Source organism: Littorina saxatilis, unplaced genomic scaffold, assembly GCF_037325665.1.
Source record: "Littorina saxatilis isolate snail1 unplaced genomic scaffold, US_GU_Lsax_2.0 scaffold_481, whole genome shotgun sequence".
Lineage (NCBI taxonomy): Eukaryota > Metazoa > Mollusca > Gastropoda > Littorinimorpha > Littorinidae > Littorina > Littorina saxatilis.
The window spans coordinates 61,892-77,325 of record NW_027128125.1 but is presented as its reverse complement, the minus strand read 5'-3'; the positions used below and the strand labels follow the sequence as shown (position 1 = coordinate 77,325).

Genomic DNA, 15,434 nt, shown 5'->3' with positions numbered 1-15,434 from the left:
AGGGGACAACTATTCAAACCCATATCCTCATCACTTTGTTTCTCGATTGAGAATAATCATTTATAGATGACTATTTTTCATTTCCCTTCTTTGGGTGTATTTGTGTGTACTGTCCTCTCAGTGATTGAGGCTTATGCGCGTCCACGAATGGCGGATAGGGGAACGGTCTTCAGATATGGAGATCAGCCGCTTGCGGCCGCGGACCAAACTGGCGGTGTTTCCTACCAGGCCGGAGTGCCGAGTGGGGTAGCAGGCGGCACTCCTACCCCCTTTGAAATGCTCCATCGTCCATTGACGGGACTCATCTAATGCGATTAATGGCGCATTAAAACCCTAGCTCCGAGTGGGATCCCGGCAAATCTTCCCCCCTGTGCTCTCAGGGTAAGACGTACGGGCCATGAGCTAAGGGTGAGGTAACCCCGACAGAAAACCCCGAATGCTGAAGACGGAGGACCCGGGCCGCACTGCGCATTCTAACAAACCACGGGTACACGCGCTTACGCAAATGATGACACAATCAACCGGCACAGATGGAAATGGCGCTCGCCCATTGAGGACCCACCATGGGTGGAGCAGCGTCGGGTCCCATGCCTCAAAGGGACCCAGCCCCAACTACTGGAGGTCCCTCCCGTCCGTCTTGTCACGCCAGGGGACGCGGGAGGAGAGTGACTGGCACCACCACAACCAGGAAGAAACCCAGTCAGCAGCGACCTTTTCAGGTCATGCACTGGAACGCAGAAAGTATCCTGAACAAGAAGACAGAGTTGGAGCATATCCTGCATGAGAAGAACATCAACAACTGCTGATTTCAGGAGACGCACCTGACACCCCAAAAGTCCTTCAAAGTGAGAGGCTACCAGTGCCTTAGGTCCGACAGAACAGACCGAAGCAAAGGAGGAATCCTGACCCTCATCAGGAACAACATCAATGCCTGTTTGATAGAAACGCACATGGAGGACTCCGAATATCAGGTGATTCGAATCCAGACGAAGATAGCAGAATTCCATCTTGTCAACTTCTACTGCCCCAACGATAGACACCTCGCCCTTGACACGATCCCCGCAAAGGCCTCCAACTTCATCGTGGTGGGTGACTTCAACAGTCATTCACAGAGTTGGGGATATGACCACTTGGATCGGAGAGGAGAAGAGGTGGAGAACTGGCAGGACGACAAAGGTCTCATCCTATTGAACAGTCCCTTTGACTGCCCTACATTCTACTCCAGAAGATGGCACAATACATCAACTCCTGACCTAGCCTTCTGCACGGAAGACATGCACCAGCTAACCAGCAGAGAGGTCGGAGGACAGCTAGGTGGAAGTGACCATCGGCCAGTCTTTTTGACCCTGGACATGGAGTCCTGCACTGAAGCTTCCTTCCCGCGGTGGAACTACAAAAGAGCGAACTGGTTCCTCTTTAGACACCGCACCAGCGAACTCACCAAAGACATCAGACTCGAGGGTCGAGACATCAACATGGTGGCGAAGGACTTCAACATGAGCATCCTCAGAGCAGCGCGTGAGTCCATTCCCAGGGGTGCCAGGAGAGACTATAAGCCCTACTGGAGCAATGACAAAAAACTTGACTAAATGTAAAAAAAAAAAAAAATAATATGAATTCAAGTATACTTTATTTAGTTTCAATATATCTAGGTCAAAAACATGTGCTACATAATTGCAAGTAAACTAAGGAAGCGTTTAAAAAAAAACACGTAAAAAGACGTTAACAAAACGTAAGATAAAGGTTAAAAAATAAATTAAAAAATAAACAAGTCGCGTAAGGCGAAAATACAATATTTAGTCAAGTAGCTGTCGAACTCACAGAATGAAACTGAACGCAATGCCATTTTACTCGTAGCATCGTCAGGCCACCGCTCATGGCAAAGGCAGTGAAATTGACAAGAAGAGCGGGGTAGTAGTTGCGCTAAGAAGGATAGCACGCTTTTCTGTACCTCTCTTTGTTTTAACTTTCTGAGCGTGTTTGTAATCCAAACATATCATATCTATATGTTTTTGGAATCAGGAACCGACAAGGAATAAGATGAAAGTGTTTTTAAATTGATTTGGACAATTTAATTTTGATAATAATTTTTATATATTTAATTTTCAGAGCTTGTTTTTAATCCGAATATAACATATTTATATGTTTTTGGAATCAACAAATAATGGAAAATAAGATAAACGTAAATTTGGATCGTTTTATAAAGTTTTATTTTTTTTTACAATTTTCCGATTTTTAATGACTAAAGTCATTAATTACTTTTTAAGCCACCAAGCTGAAATGCAATACCGAACCCCGGGCTTCGTCAAAGATTACTTGACCAAAATTTGAACCAATTTGGTTGAAAAATGAGGGCGTGACAGTGCCGCCTCAACTTTCACGAAAAGCCGGATATGACGTCATCAAAGACATTTATCAAAAAAATGAAAAAAACGTTCGGGGATTTCATACCCAGGAACTCTCATGTCAAATTTCATAAAGATCGGTCCAGTAGTTTAGTCTGAATCGCTCTACACACACACACACACACACACACACACACACACACACACACACACACGCACGCACACACACACGCACGCACATACACCACGACCCTCGTTTCGATTCCCCCTCGATGTTAAAATATTTTGTCAAAACTTGACTAAATATAAAAACACAAAAACGACCGACCGACCGACCCTATTTTTTTCGGCGATGTTACCGGAAACAGACATATTTTTCTTTTTGGCCTAATCAATACCAGTCAGACTTCACAAACCGAAAAGCAAAGACTAAGAAGGGTCCCAATGGATTCCGCAAAGAAAACTCACATAGGTCCAGTCTTGTTTAATTTTGAGGAAATTAACAGAATAATCATGGCATATCTATATATTTCTGAATTGAAGAAAAAGGCACAGCTGATTATAGTGCAGCCATTGTTTTGTTTTTAAATCTATTACCACATTTTCTTATTTATTACGAGTTTTCAGAATTGCGTTAATGCATAAACTAAATAGTTATTAAATAGACTTCCAAGCTAAAATGCAATCTCAAAGCCTAGATTGGGTCTAAGGTTGTTTGACCAACATTTCAATCACTGTCATCATAACAATGAGTTTGACACATTGCCGCCCCAACTTTTCCTTAAAACCAGAATAAATTACTGATTATTATGACGTGAAGTATTCGTTGTCGAAGTGAGCCTGCCTGTTGGGGGGATTGTAAACGTCATTGGTAGACTAGACACTGTCTATAATCGTGCAGTATCGGGATTGAAGCTAATTGGTAGACTAGATACTGTCTATAATCGTGCAGTATCGGGATTGAAGCTAATTGGTAGACAAGACACTGTCTATAATCGTACAGTACCGGGATTGAAGCGATTTGGTTGACTAGACACTGTCTATAATCATGCAGTACTGGCATTGAAGCTAATTGGTAGACTAGACACTGTCTATAACCGTGCATTATTAGGATTGAAGCTAATTGGTAGACTAGACACTGTCTATAATCGTACAGTACCGGGATTGAAGCTAATTGGTAGACTAGACACTGTCTATAATCGTTCTTTCTTTATTTGGTGTTTAACGTCGTTTTCAACCACGAATGTTATATCGCGACGAGGGAAAGGGGGGAGATGGGATAGGGGAAAGGGGGGAGATGGGATAGAGCCACTTGTTAAGTGTTTCTTGTTCACAAAAGCACTAATCAAAAAATTGCTCCAGGGGCTTGCAACGTAGTACAATATATGACCTTACTGGGAGAATGCAAGTTTCCAGTACAAAGGACTAAACATTTCTTACATACTGCTTGACTAAAATCTTTACAAACATTGACTATATTCTATACAAGAACCACTTAACAAGGGTTAAAGGAGAAACAGAATCCGTTAGTCGCCTCATACGACATGCGGGGTGCAGAGAAATAAGGATGTGGAAAAGAAGACTTTTGGTAAGTGAAATAAAGGTGATGGATCCAGTCAGGTAGAAATAAGACAACAAGAAAAGAATTGGAAAACTGCAGGGAATAGTAGGGAGAGTTTTCTTGGAAGAAAATATAGGTGAAAGGACTGGTAAGGCAGAAATAAGACAAAAGAAGAGAAGAAACAGAACCGTTAGTCGCCTCTTACGACATGCTGGTTAGCATCGGGTAAATTCTTTCTAGTCCCAACCAATATGGGACTCCCCCTAACCCGCGGGGGGTGTCTATAATCGTACAGTACCGGGATTGAAGCTAATTGGTAGACTAGACCCTGACTATAATCGTACAGTACCGGGATTGAAGCTAATTGGTAGACTAGACACTGTCTATAATCGTACAGTACCGGGATTGAAGCTAATTGGTAGACTAGACACTGTCTATAATCGTACAGTACCGGGATTGAAGATAATTGGTAGACTAGACCCTGCCTAAAATCGTACAGTACCGGGATTGAAGCTAATTGGTAGACTAGACACTGTCTATAATCGTACAGTACTGGGATTAAAGCTAATTGGTAGACTAGACACTGTCTATAATCGTACAGTACCGGGATTGAAGCTAATTGGTAGACTAGATACTGTCTATAATCGTGCAGTATCGGGATTAAAGCTAATTGGTAGACTAGACACTGTCTATATTCGTTTAGTACTGGGATTAAAGCTAATTGGTAGACTAGACACTGTCTATAATCGTTCAGTACTGGGATTGAAGCTAATTGGTAGACTAGACACTGTCTATAATCGTACAGTACCGGGATTGAAGCGATTTAGTAGACTAGACACTGTCTATGATCGTACAGTAGCGGTATTGAAGCTTATTGGTAGACTTGACACTGTCTATAATCGTGCAGTATCGGGATTGAAGCTAATTGGGAGACTAGGCAATGTCTATAATCGTACAGTATCGGGATTGAAGCTAATTGGGAGACTAGGCAATGTCTATAATCGTGCAGTACCGGGATTGAAGCTAATTGGTAGACTAGACACTGTCTATAATCGTGCACTACCGGGATTGAAGCTAATTAGTAGACTTGGCACTGTCTATACTCGTGCAGTACCGGGATTGAAGCTAATTGGTAGACTTGACACTGTCGATAATCGTACATTATCGGGATTGAAACTAATTGGGAGACTAGGCAATGTCTATAATTGTTCAGTACCGGGATTGAAACTAATTGGTAGACTAGACAATGTCTATAATCGTGCAGTATCGGGATTAAAACTAATTGGGAGACTAGGCAATGTCTATAATCGTACAGTACCGGGATTACCTGGGTTATAGCAACACATGTACTTCCACCGTCTGTCTTCCTGAGAATCGACGTGATAACTATAAATTCCCCCAAGGTAGTGGTTGGTCGGGCATCGATACATGAAATTCTGCCGAAAGCGGTTTTGGTAGCCTGAAACGGAGACACAGGAATATTACAAACAGACGAACACATGTTATTGAACATAACTGGCCTCAACAAGACGTTTACATTGTTATTATATCAATACGGTGGTTTTTTTTATCCAAGGACAGAAAGAAAAAAAAAGGTAGACTGCTAAGTTATTCATTTCAAGACACAATACTGCATTACAATCACAGTCTCTTGAGGAAACAGAAACACACTCGAAGCTAAATTCATTGTCTGTATCATAAGTGTTTGTCTGTCAGTCCACTTTAAAAACATTTGGGTCGTAGTACCTGTGATTGAAATGTTCCAATAACTTACCATTTTTGTTTTTAGATGTACAATGAAAGACCGACAAATTCGACTCTGACCTGGCAAGCACTTTTTTGAAGGAACCGTGGTGTTATGCTGTTTGCTCCGTTAATAATCAGCGTGCTTTTTATATTTAGTCAAGTTTTGACTAAATATTTTAACATCGAGGGGGAGTCGAAACGAGGGTCGTGGTGTATGTGCGTGTGTGCGTGTGTGCGTGTGTGTGTGTGTCTGTGTGTGTGTGTAGAGCGATTCAGACTAAACTACTGAACCGATCTTTATGAAATTTGACATGAGAGTTCCTGGGTATGAAATCCCCGAACGTTTTTTTCATTTTTTTGATAAATGTCTTTGATGACGTCATATCCGGCTTTTCGTGAAAGTTGAGGCGGCACTGTCACGCCCTCATTTTTCAACCAAATTGGTTCAAATTTTGGTCAAGTAATCTTCGACGAAGCCCGGACTTCGGTATTGCATTTCAGCTTGGTGGCTTAAAAATTAATTAATGACTTTGGTCATTAAAAATCTGAAAATTGTAAAAAAAAATAAAAATTTATAAAACGATCCAAATTTACGTTTATCTTATTCTCCATCATTTGCTGATTCCAAAAACATGTTATATTCGGATTAAAAACAAGCTCTGAAAATTAAATATATAAAAATTATTATCAAAATTAAATTGTCCAAATCAATTTAAAAACACTTTCATCTTATTCCTTGTCGGTTCCTGATTCCAAAAACATATAGATATGATATGTTTGGATTAAAAACACGCTCAGAAAGTTAAAACAAAGAGAGGTACAGAAAAGCGTGCTATCCTTCTTAGCGCAACTACTACCCCGCTCTTCTTGTCAATTTCACTGCCTTTGCCATGAGCGGTGGACTGACGATGCTACGAGTATACGGTCTTGCTGAAAAATGGCATTGCGTTCAGTTTCATTCTGTGAGTTCGACAGCTACTTGACTAAATGTTGTATTTTCGCCTTACGCGACTTGTTGTTATGTTAGTGAAGCGCTGTTTTAGCTATTGAGCACAATTTCCAGGTTCACAACGACGTTTCGTGACAGTCTTAGAAATGCAAATATTCTATCTGTTTCGAATTAAAATTGGGCAATTTAATATAAACGTGCACACGTGTGTAACTGGGCAATCCTGAGTGATGCTTGCAATCAAACCGAAAGATATATTACTTAAAGGCACAGTCAGCCTCCCGTAAACCACCACAGACACTGTGAGGCATTTACACACAGTACGTACAAACACCCTTTCGTTTAAACACTCACCCCTTAAGAACATCCTAGGTGCCCTACGTAAAGAGCGAGCAATTAGCTTGATTTAGAACGATCTCATTTTAACCAACCACATTCCTTTCGTGCCATATAAGGAAATGCTGCATCACAAATGTTGCGTACACGTCACTTCCGGTCATCGGTGAAACGAAATTCACACCAAAAACACAAACGGCTTTCGTTGATTTGGGCGATTCTGCGAATCTACGTTCGTTAACTTTGTAATCATGTTTTGGTTATTTTTGTATTGAAACCTTTAATTTATTGGATATAGGTTACCTGATTGTAATTTCAACTGTTCATATCTTTCTACTTTAAGGCCTGGAGAGGACGCTCAAGTCAATCTTTTACTGGATTTCTGTAGCATACATTTCCCTAGGTTGCGCTGGGGAAAATCAAAGATGGCGGCCAGGAGCTGATTGCCGCTTCACGACTTTAGAGTTCTATTTCTTCCCTAATATCAATAGAATACTTATATTTATAGGGCAGACCTTAATTTGTGAACTGTCTCACTTTGAACAGTAATACATTTTATGAGTAGAGCTTCGGGTTGCAAATTAATCGCATATGTGTTGTCAGCGCTTCTGCTGCGAACAGAATTTCTCTGCCGTAACGTCTAAACCGCGAAATGTACAAGACGCACTGTAGAGTTTCGCTGTGCGCGCGCATTCGAGCGGGCAAGAGAAAATGAGGTGGCGAAAGGAAAGTGGTGGGCTTTGTTCATCTCTCTAAAACTACCTAGTGTCAAAGAATTTATTTTTGTGTGGCCAGCCGGATCGTCTGATCAGACAATCGGACGGTGCGTTTTGGCGCTAGACCTAATATTTAAAATCTAAATAATAAATTGACAGCTGGGGCATTAAGGAGCCTCTATCCACCTCAAGGATATAGACTCTAGGGGACGAATGTGTGCTTGGTGTGTGCGGTATCAATAGGATGCCCTCCCTTGGACCACCCTAGTCTAGGGTTGTAGTCCGTGTCATGGTGGTTGGTTGCATATAGCCTGTACCTGCTTGCTGCTCTGCCTGCGCTTGTCTGTGTTGTATGTGACGGCTGTTATGACATTAGCTGCAGTCTAAGCGAGGTATCCATTCTGGTGTAATCCCTCCGGACTAGATACGTACTGCTTGTCTCAAGACCGACCTTGCGCCTCCACGCTGGCAGCTCTGGAAACTGGGTGTTCACTCTACGCTGTTGTCAGATGTTGCTCAAGTAGCAGTGAGCCGACTGTTTAGTGGCTACTGAGCATGAATCTGGTATGATTCAAATGCTGTGAGAATACAGCATCCCGGTGGGAGCAAGGACGCGCCCGACTGGAAGGGTAGAGGGGTGAGAAGAGGAGCGTCCCCTCCTTGCGGCCAGGACCAGTAGTGTCGGCGCAGGAGTGTAACGCAGCGCTGGAGAACTTGCAGCTGGTGTGTACCCCATATTATGTATGAATATGGTGCAAGTGTCGGACCTGCTGATTTGTGAGTAAACGTAAAGTGTAACGCAGCGCTGGAGAACTTGCAGCTCGTGTGTACCCCATATTATGTATGAATATGGTGCAAGTGTCGGACCCGCTGGTTCGTGAGTAAACATACATGTGCGACCTGAAAGAGTGTGCGCACCCACAGAACTTTGTATGTGAAATAGGATTGTGAGAATCCAGAATAAACTTGTAACCACTGTATTGTGAGTTGGCAAGTGAAGATAACCAGCTAAGTGGTGTAGTAACGGATTGTGAGAATCCAGAATAAACTTGTAACCACTGTATTGTGAGTTGGCAAGTGAAGATAACCAGCTAAGTGGTGTAGTAACGGATTGGATGAATCCAGAATAGATCTGCCGTGTATTGGCAGAAGGCAGTAAGTCCAAATTTGGTAAAAATGAGATTTTCATATCATAATGCAGAGGGGAAAAAGGCGCATCTTGTGTCAAAATTTCTAAGATGTGCGATCAATATTTATGGACTTTTTGAAGAAGTAAGTCCACTAAAAAAATGTAATCGAAGGATAAAAATCGACAAATGGAAGCAAGTCCAAGGACTTTTGGTTTTCAGGTTTGCACTGGACTTACTTCCTTGCAAGCCTCAAAACGAGTTTGCATGGCTTAGTGCTCAATGTCCATTAGCCAATCGCGTTCACCCTTTTGTAATCTTGACTGCGGTTAACCAATCAGAACTAAGCTTATTGTATCATTATTTCCCTGGCCTTTGTCGGGGAAAATGGCGATGAGAGCTGCCGACGTGTTCAACTATCCGAAGCAACAGTAAGTTGGTTTGTTTGTTTCATTTTTGTTGTTGGCAGTTTTGCGTTCCGGTCTGAAATGACTCTTTCTCTCAATAGGTGTATGGGAATTTACAACGACAACACTGATTTTCTGACTGATTTGGGTATTACAATGTGCACTTGCATTACGGAGCTAGCAAGTAAAATGCCATAGTTCAAATGCCCATTTATTATAGTTTTGTTGTTGTACGCTACTTCCACCGTGACTTCTTGACTATTCACTTCTGCTATTTTCATCATGATATTTATGGATGCATTTAGCATGTTTCTAATACAAAGAGATAGTTGTTTTGATCTAGAATGAGTGACTTGTGGTCTTGAGCACTGACAGCGTGTTAGATCTGGAACAGTATGACATTATACTGGAGGATTGTTCTCCGGTCTCTTTGTGCTTCCAACCATCGGAATAAGTATTATGTCCTATTGTATTTGACAGAAATGTGATTCGAAGTGGGACAGGCAGCGACGACAGCTGCAGCACACAGTCTGAGGGATACTCTCCACCACTGCCCCTTTTGTATGTTCAAGGGCCCAAAACAAGGTATGTTTCACTGACACAGCCAAAAATAGCGTGCAACAGTTTTTGATTCCTTTCTTTTCTCGGGCTGAAGAGGTATATTTTAAAACGAGCAACATCTTTACATCATTTTCGTTGCAGTAGTATTAGTATCATCAGCAGCAGCAGTAATCGTTTGTCATTATAGTAGCCCGGAGGGGGGGGGGGGGAGGTGATGTGCGCGGGAGAGGAAAAGGATGATGTGAAGGAGGGTCAATAAAATGTTTCACTTTTGCTGCCTTTTTCATTTGACAGATGTGTAAGCGTTGCTGGCAGGTTGCAACTGCGAGATACACCCACCTCGGCTTGCAGGTGAAGAGGCCACTGGACCTTGCCCAAATGAAAATGCCAGCAACATACGACGGTTATGGGCCAAAGAAGAGGAAGAAGAGTATTACTGACAATTTTCAGTTTGACAATAACAGATGCTGAGCGCAGAGATGCAGAACGTGGGGACGAGGAGGCGGAGGGGGTGGGGGGATTGTATGTTGTTTGTTAGTTATCCAAACAGGCTCATGGAAACAAATCTACATCCAGTTAATCGCTGTAGTTGATAATTGTCATCAGTCGGATGGCAGAATGTCAGTGAATAGTTTTAGAAGTGATGTAGACTGTAACTGGGGTAGATGGGGTGATAAATGAATATACTACATCATAGTTTGCAGGTTTGTGGTTTTGCTAATTGAACACTCAACTACAATGTTTGTGGACAGTGTGTGAATTACTATGTCATTCTACTAGCAAATGTAGCGCGCATGGTGTACAACTACAAATGGTTATATGGTTTTGAAACCATCAAACGCAAAGTAAATGACTTAGTTGAAGGCGCTAAAACTGCTTTCTTCTCTGCCCAGATTATAGGTAGTAGAACATGCAAAGAACTTTTTCAACATTTCAATTCTCTGCTTGGAAAACAGACGGTTTCCAGCCTCCCTACCACCCATGACCCCAAGGACCTGCCAACTGTATTTTCTGACTACTTCACTGAGAAGATCGAAACCATCAGAAATAGCTTTCCTCCACCAGTGGCTTCGCCTCCGGCTTCACAATTCTCTGGTTCTTTGTTGGATAGCTTCACTCCTGTATCTGAGCAGTTTGTTTTGAAGATTTTGAAGAACACAGTGCCAAAGTCTTGTGAGCTAGACCCCATCCCCACCAACTTGTTTTATGAAAACCTTGACCTTTTTCTTCCCATCATAACCAACATAATCAACTCTTCTCTCACTTCTGGCACTGTGCCAATGGACTTGAAAACTGCAGTAGTTAAACCTTTGATCAAGAAACCATCTCTGGATAAAAATCAGTTGAAAAACTATAGGCCTGTTTCCAACTTGCCATTCATTTCTAAAATTCTGGAAAAAGTAGTGCTTAGTCAGCTTTTCTCCCACCCTGAAACCAACAACCTCTGCAACCCTCTTCAGTCAGCGTATAGGGCTGGCCACAGCACCGAGACTGTTTTGCTTCGTGTTGTGAATGACATTCTTTCTGCTCTGGATAATGATGACCTATCAGTTCTGCTTCTCTTGGATAACTCAGCTGCGTTCGATACGATCGATCACTCTGTTCTGCTCTCTCGTCTCGAATCTGTTTTTGGCATTCACTCTACCGCTCTTCACTGGTTTAGTTCATATCTACAGGGCCGTAGTCAGTATGTGTCTGTCAATAATCTCTCATCTCCTCCATCTCCTCTCTGTTTCGGCGTTCCCCAGGGATCAGTTCTAGGCCCAGTTTTATTTGTACTATACACCACTCCTCTCTCTGCCGTCATCAAGCAACACGCAGTCAAACACTACCTCTTTGCAGACGACACACAACTCCAACAAGCATGCAAGCCTACAGAAATCCAAGCGGTGACGCACACTCTCCAAAACTGCACTTCAGATATTAAATCATGGATGACAAACAATATGCTCAAGTTAAATGATGACAAGACTGAATTTCTTCTTTTCTCTGGAGCTTCCTCTTCGACCACTTCCCTTCCAGCCTCCATCACAGTAGGTTCTAGTGACATTTCTCTCTCTGATAGTGCTAGGAATCTTGGGTTCATCATGGACTCCCACCTCTCAATGAAACAACACATCAAAAAAGTCTGTCAGACATGTTACTTTGAGATCAGAAGAATAGGTTCCATAAGAAAATTTCTCACTGTTGATGCCACTAAAACTCTCGTTACATCCTGCATTCTGTCCAGATTAGATTACTGCAACTCCCTTCTCATAGGCTGCCCTGACTCCACTCTCCAACCCTTGCAAAAAGTACAACACTCTGCTGCACGTCTCATTTTCAGAGCACAGCATCGACAACCCTGCACTCCTCTCATGAAAGAACTTCACTGGCTTCCTGTATCTGAACGTATTAGGTATAAAGCTGCCTGCTTCTGCTACAATATCATCTCTGAATCGGCACCTGCCTATCTTTCTGAACTGGTCTCTCTCTACACTCCCTCTCGCACCCTTCGTTCTTCTGATGATGCTCGACTTCTCTGTCAAGGTCGCTTTAAACGCAAGGCTCATGGCTTCCGCACGTTTTCGTATTATGGACCTCAGTTATGGAATTCACTCCCCTTTCAATTACGTCACTCTCCATCCATTTCATCTTTTAAGTCCAATTTGAAAACTCACTTGTTCCAACAACACTACGGATAGTTCCTTAGTATAGAGTCTGGGGATGTGAGATGTGCATGATGTGTTGTTTGAATCTGACAGTGATTGTATGATTTTTGTATACATGTATTGTTGTCACGCGCTTTGAACTTCTGATAAGGCGCTTTATAAATGCCCGTTATTATTTATTATTATATAGTTCATCACACAGTTTTCAAGACTAATTAAACACATTTTGTTCAAAAGTGGAACACTTCAGCTGAAAGTCAACACTGCACGATAATATTGTTAACTCTGGTAGAATGGCGGTTTGTCAAACCATTTCTTTTTGTCACGCTGTTGCTTTAATTTTGTGTCCTTTGGAAATCAAGACTGCACGATTATCTATTGTTAATTCTGGTATAATGGCGGCTTGTCAAACCAGTTCTTTTTGTCATGTTGTTGCTTTAATTTTGTGTACTTTGGAAATCAAGACTGCACGATGACCTATTCTTAATTCTGGTATAATGGCGGCTTGACACACTAGTTATTTTTGTCATGCTGTTGCTTTAATTTTGTGTCCTTTGGAAATCGTTAGTCAAACTCAATAAATAAAACGTCTTATTGTCAGATCCTGGATTCGTATTCTTATTAGCAAACGAAAGCGAGAAAGACAGTGAGAAGGAAAGGAAAAGAGTGTGTGTGTGTGTGTGTGTGTGTGTGTGTGTGTGTGTGTGTGTGTGTGTGTGTGTGTGTGTGTGTGTGTGTGTGTGTGTGTGTGTGTGTGTTACAGACAAGCAGCAAGAAAAAAAGCGTGTGTGTGTGTGTAAACGTTTTCTTAGATTTTTATTTTAATGTTAAAAGACTTGCGTTCAAGTCAATATTTGTCGTGTGAATATCAAAAGAGAGTATCAAGACTTGTATTAAAAATAATGGTCTTTTTAAACGATATCAATTACACAAGAACGGATTAACAATAAAGTTAATCATGAGTGAGCGACCACAGAATGATAAGCAAAACGAGGAACCAAGACAAAGACTAACTTGAGCATGTGTTGATATTTAAGAAAACGAAAACATTTGTCTCAGTTAATCACAAAAGAAAATACAAATTGTTCACCAAGGAAGTTGTTTGTGCATTCAGAAATTCACGAAATCACTGGACGTAAAGTCACATTTGAAAAAAAGTTCCAAAAGCAGTCTGGCGTGTATTTTCTTTTACTTTCAATTTTCGGAGATAATAAATTAGCAGAAAGCAGAAGTCCACTTGCTGCTCTATGCCCTTTTCTCAGCCAGATATATCGACCAGGATATAATATGGCAGAAAGCAGTAAGTCCAATGCTGCTTTTTGCCATTTTTTAAAAATAAGATTTAAGTCGGGATATAATTTGGCAGAAAGCAGTATGTCCTCTTACTGCCTTTTACCATTATTTTTGAGTGAATGAGTTTAGGGAATTAATTCGGCAAAAGGCAGTAAGTCCACAAAAATCATTATTTCTAAGTGATGAATCAAATGAGGGTTTTAATATTCATGGCAGAAACGCACAATAATGCCCTACATGTTATCAGCAAACAAACAAATCATTTAAAGCTTTTCATTCCAAAACAGAGATGCAAACAGAAAATGTCGATTTTCTCGAAACTATGTTTCGTGGACTTGCTTCCTTCTGCCTTTACACGGCAGAGATGTACGGCCACTGAAATGTGAGCCGACATGTGAATCATTCTAGTATGTGTGATTCTTGAACGGAGAATCAGCAAGGACGACATCATCGAGGGAAAGACTTTCCTTTCATCTTACTCGAGATAATAATGTTATATTGGATGAAAGAGTCTTTGAGTGGATGAGATATTATATTGATATTTTGTTGTGATTGTTGGTTAATGTGTGATCACTTGAATACAAGTATGAGGGCAAAGGGCAGGAATTGTGTTTAGCCTTTGTGCTTTGTTCGAGTGTTGTGTGTGTGTGTGAGAAAGGAGTTTGTGAACAGAAATAACACACGCATTTTTCTGATAGCGTATTAACGACACACATACATACATTTACACACAAGTACCAGCCGTAACAACCGTCAAATCTAGAGCATCCTTTGCTGCCTTGTCAGCAACCTCGTTGCCGTGTATGCCCATATTATGACTGGGCGCCCACATAAACTTGATAATCTTGCCTTCAGAAATAAGTTTAGTATGAAGGTCGTGAGTGTCGACTAAAAAAGGATGAGTAAACCTTCTGGTGGATATCGCTTCAAGAGCTGAAAGCGAATCAGATACAATCAAAAAAGACTGATGTCTGGATTGATAAATTGATTTTAATGCCAAGATGATGGCCCTAAGTTCCGCCGAATACACCGTCGAACCATTAGGGAGCCGGAGTTGAAGTGGTTGATGTAATTTCTTGTTAGAAACTGCTGCCGCAGCAGCTGAATCGTCTTTGAGAGAGCCGTCAGTAAAAATAAATTCATACTCTGTGTACTTTGAGCACTGCTCAAGAAACAGCTGCCGAAAGACAAAGTCCGAGGTTTCATTCTTCTTGAAAGAAGTTAGGGAAAAATTGACGGTTGGGTTTTCCAACTGCCAGGGTGGAGTGTTTCTTGTCGTCACAGACAGAATCAATATCTATAACAGCCCTTTCACATTCAGAAAGCATACGTATGCCGAAAGTTGGTATTTCAGTAGGTTTGGATAAAAATGTGTCCTTCAGAATGGGATTAATAACACATTCATGAGCAGGGTTTTCGGGGTTTGCCTTTAGCTTTAGGTAGTAGTTCATAGAAAGCCGAAGTCTGCGGATCTCCAGAGGAGGTTCTCGCGACTCGGCGTACAAACTATCCACTGGTGTTGTGCGAAAAGCACCCAAACAAACTCTCAGACCCTGATGGTGGATAGGATCTAAGGCCTTGAGGACATTTCTCTTTGCAGAACCATAAACAATACAACCGTAGTCCAGCTGTGGACGGACAAGAGACCGATACAGACGTAACAAAGTTGCTCTGTCAGCCCCCCAATCCGTGTGACTTATAACTTTGAGAACGTTGAGACCCTTTTGACATTTGGTTCTTAA

The 15,434-nt window shown here is 41.6% G+C and overlaps 1 long non-coding RNA gene across 1 annotated transcript in view; it reads right to left on the bottom strand.

Annotated features, from left to right (window-relative positions):
* Window positions 1-5,238: 5,238 nt before the first annotated feature.
* LOC138956479 (uncharacterized) overlaps window positions 5,239-15,434 on the bottom strand; it is a 71,587-nt gene continuing 61,391 nt past the window's right edge. Inside the window, exon 3 of the long non-coding RNA XR_011452672.1 lies at window positions 5,239-5,365. This is a non-coding gene — a long non-coding RNA (uncharacterized lncRNA). The remainder of the gene's footprint in view (window positions 5,366-15,434) is intronic.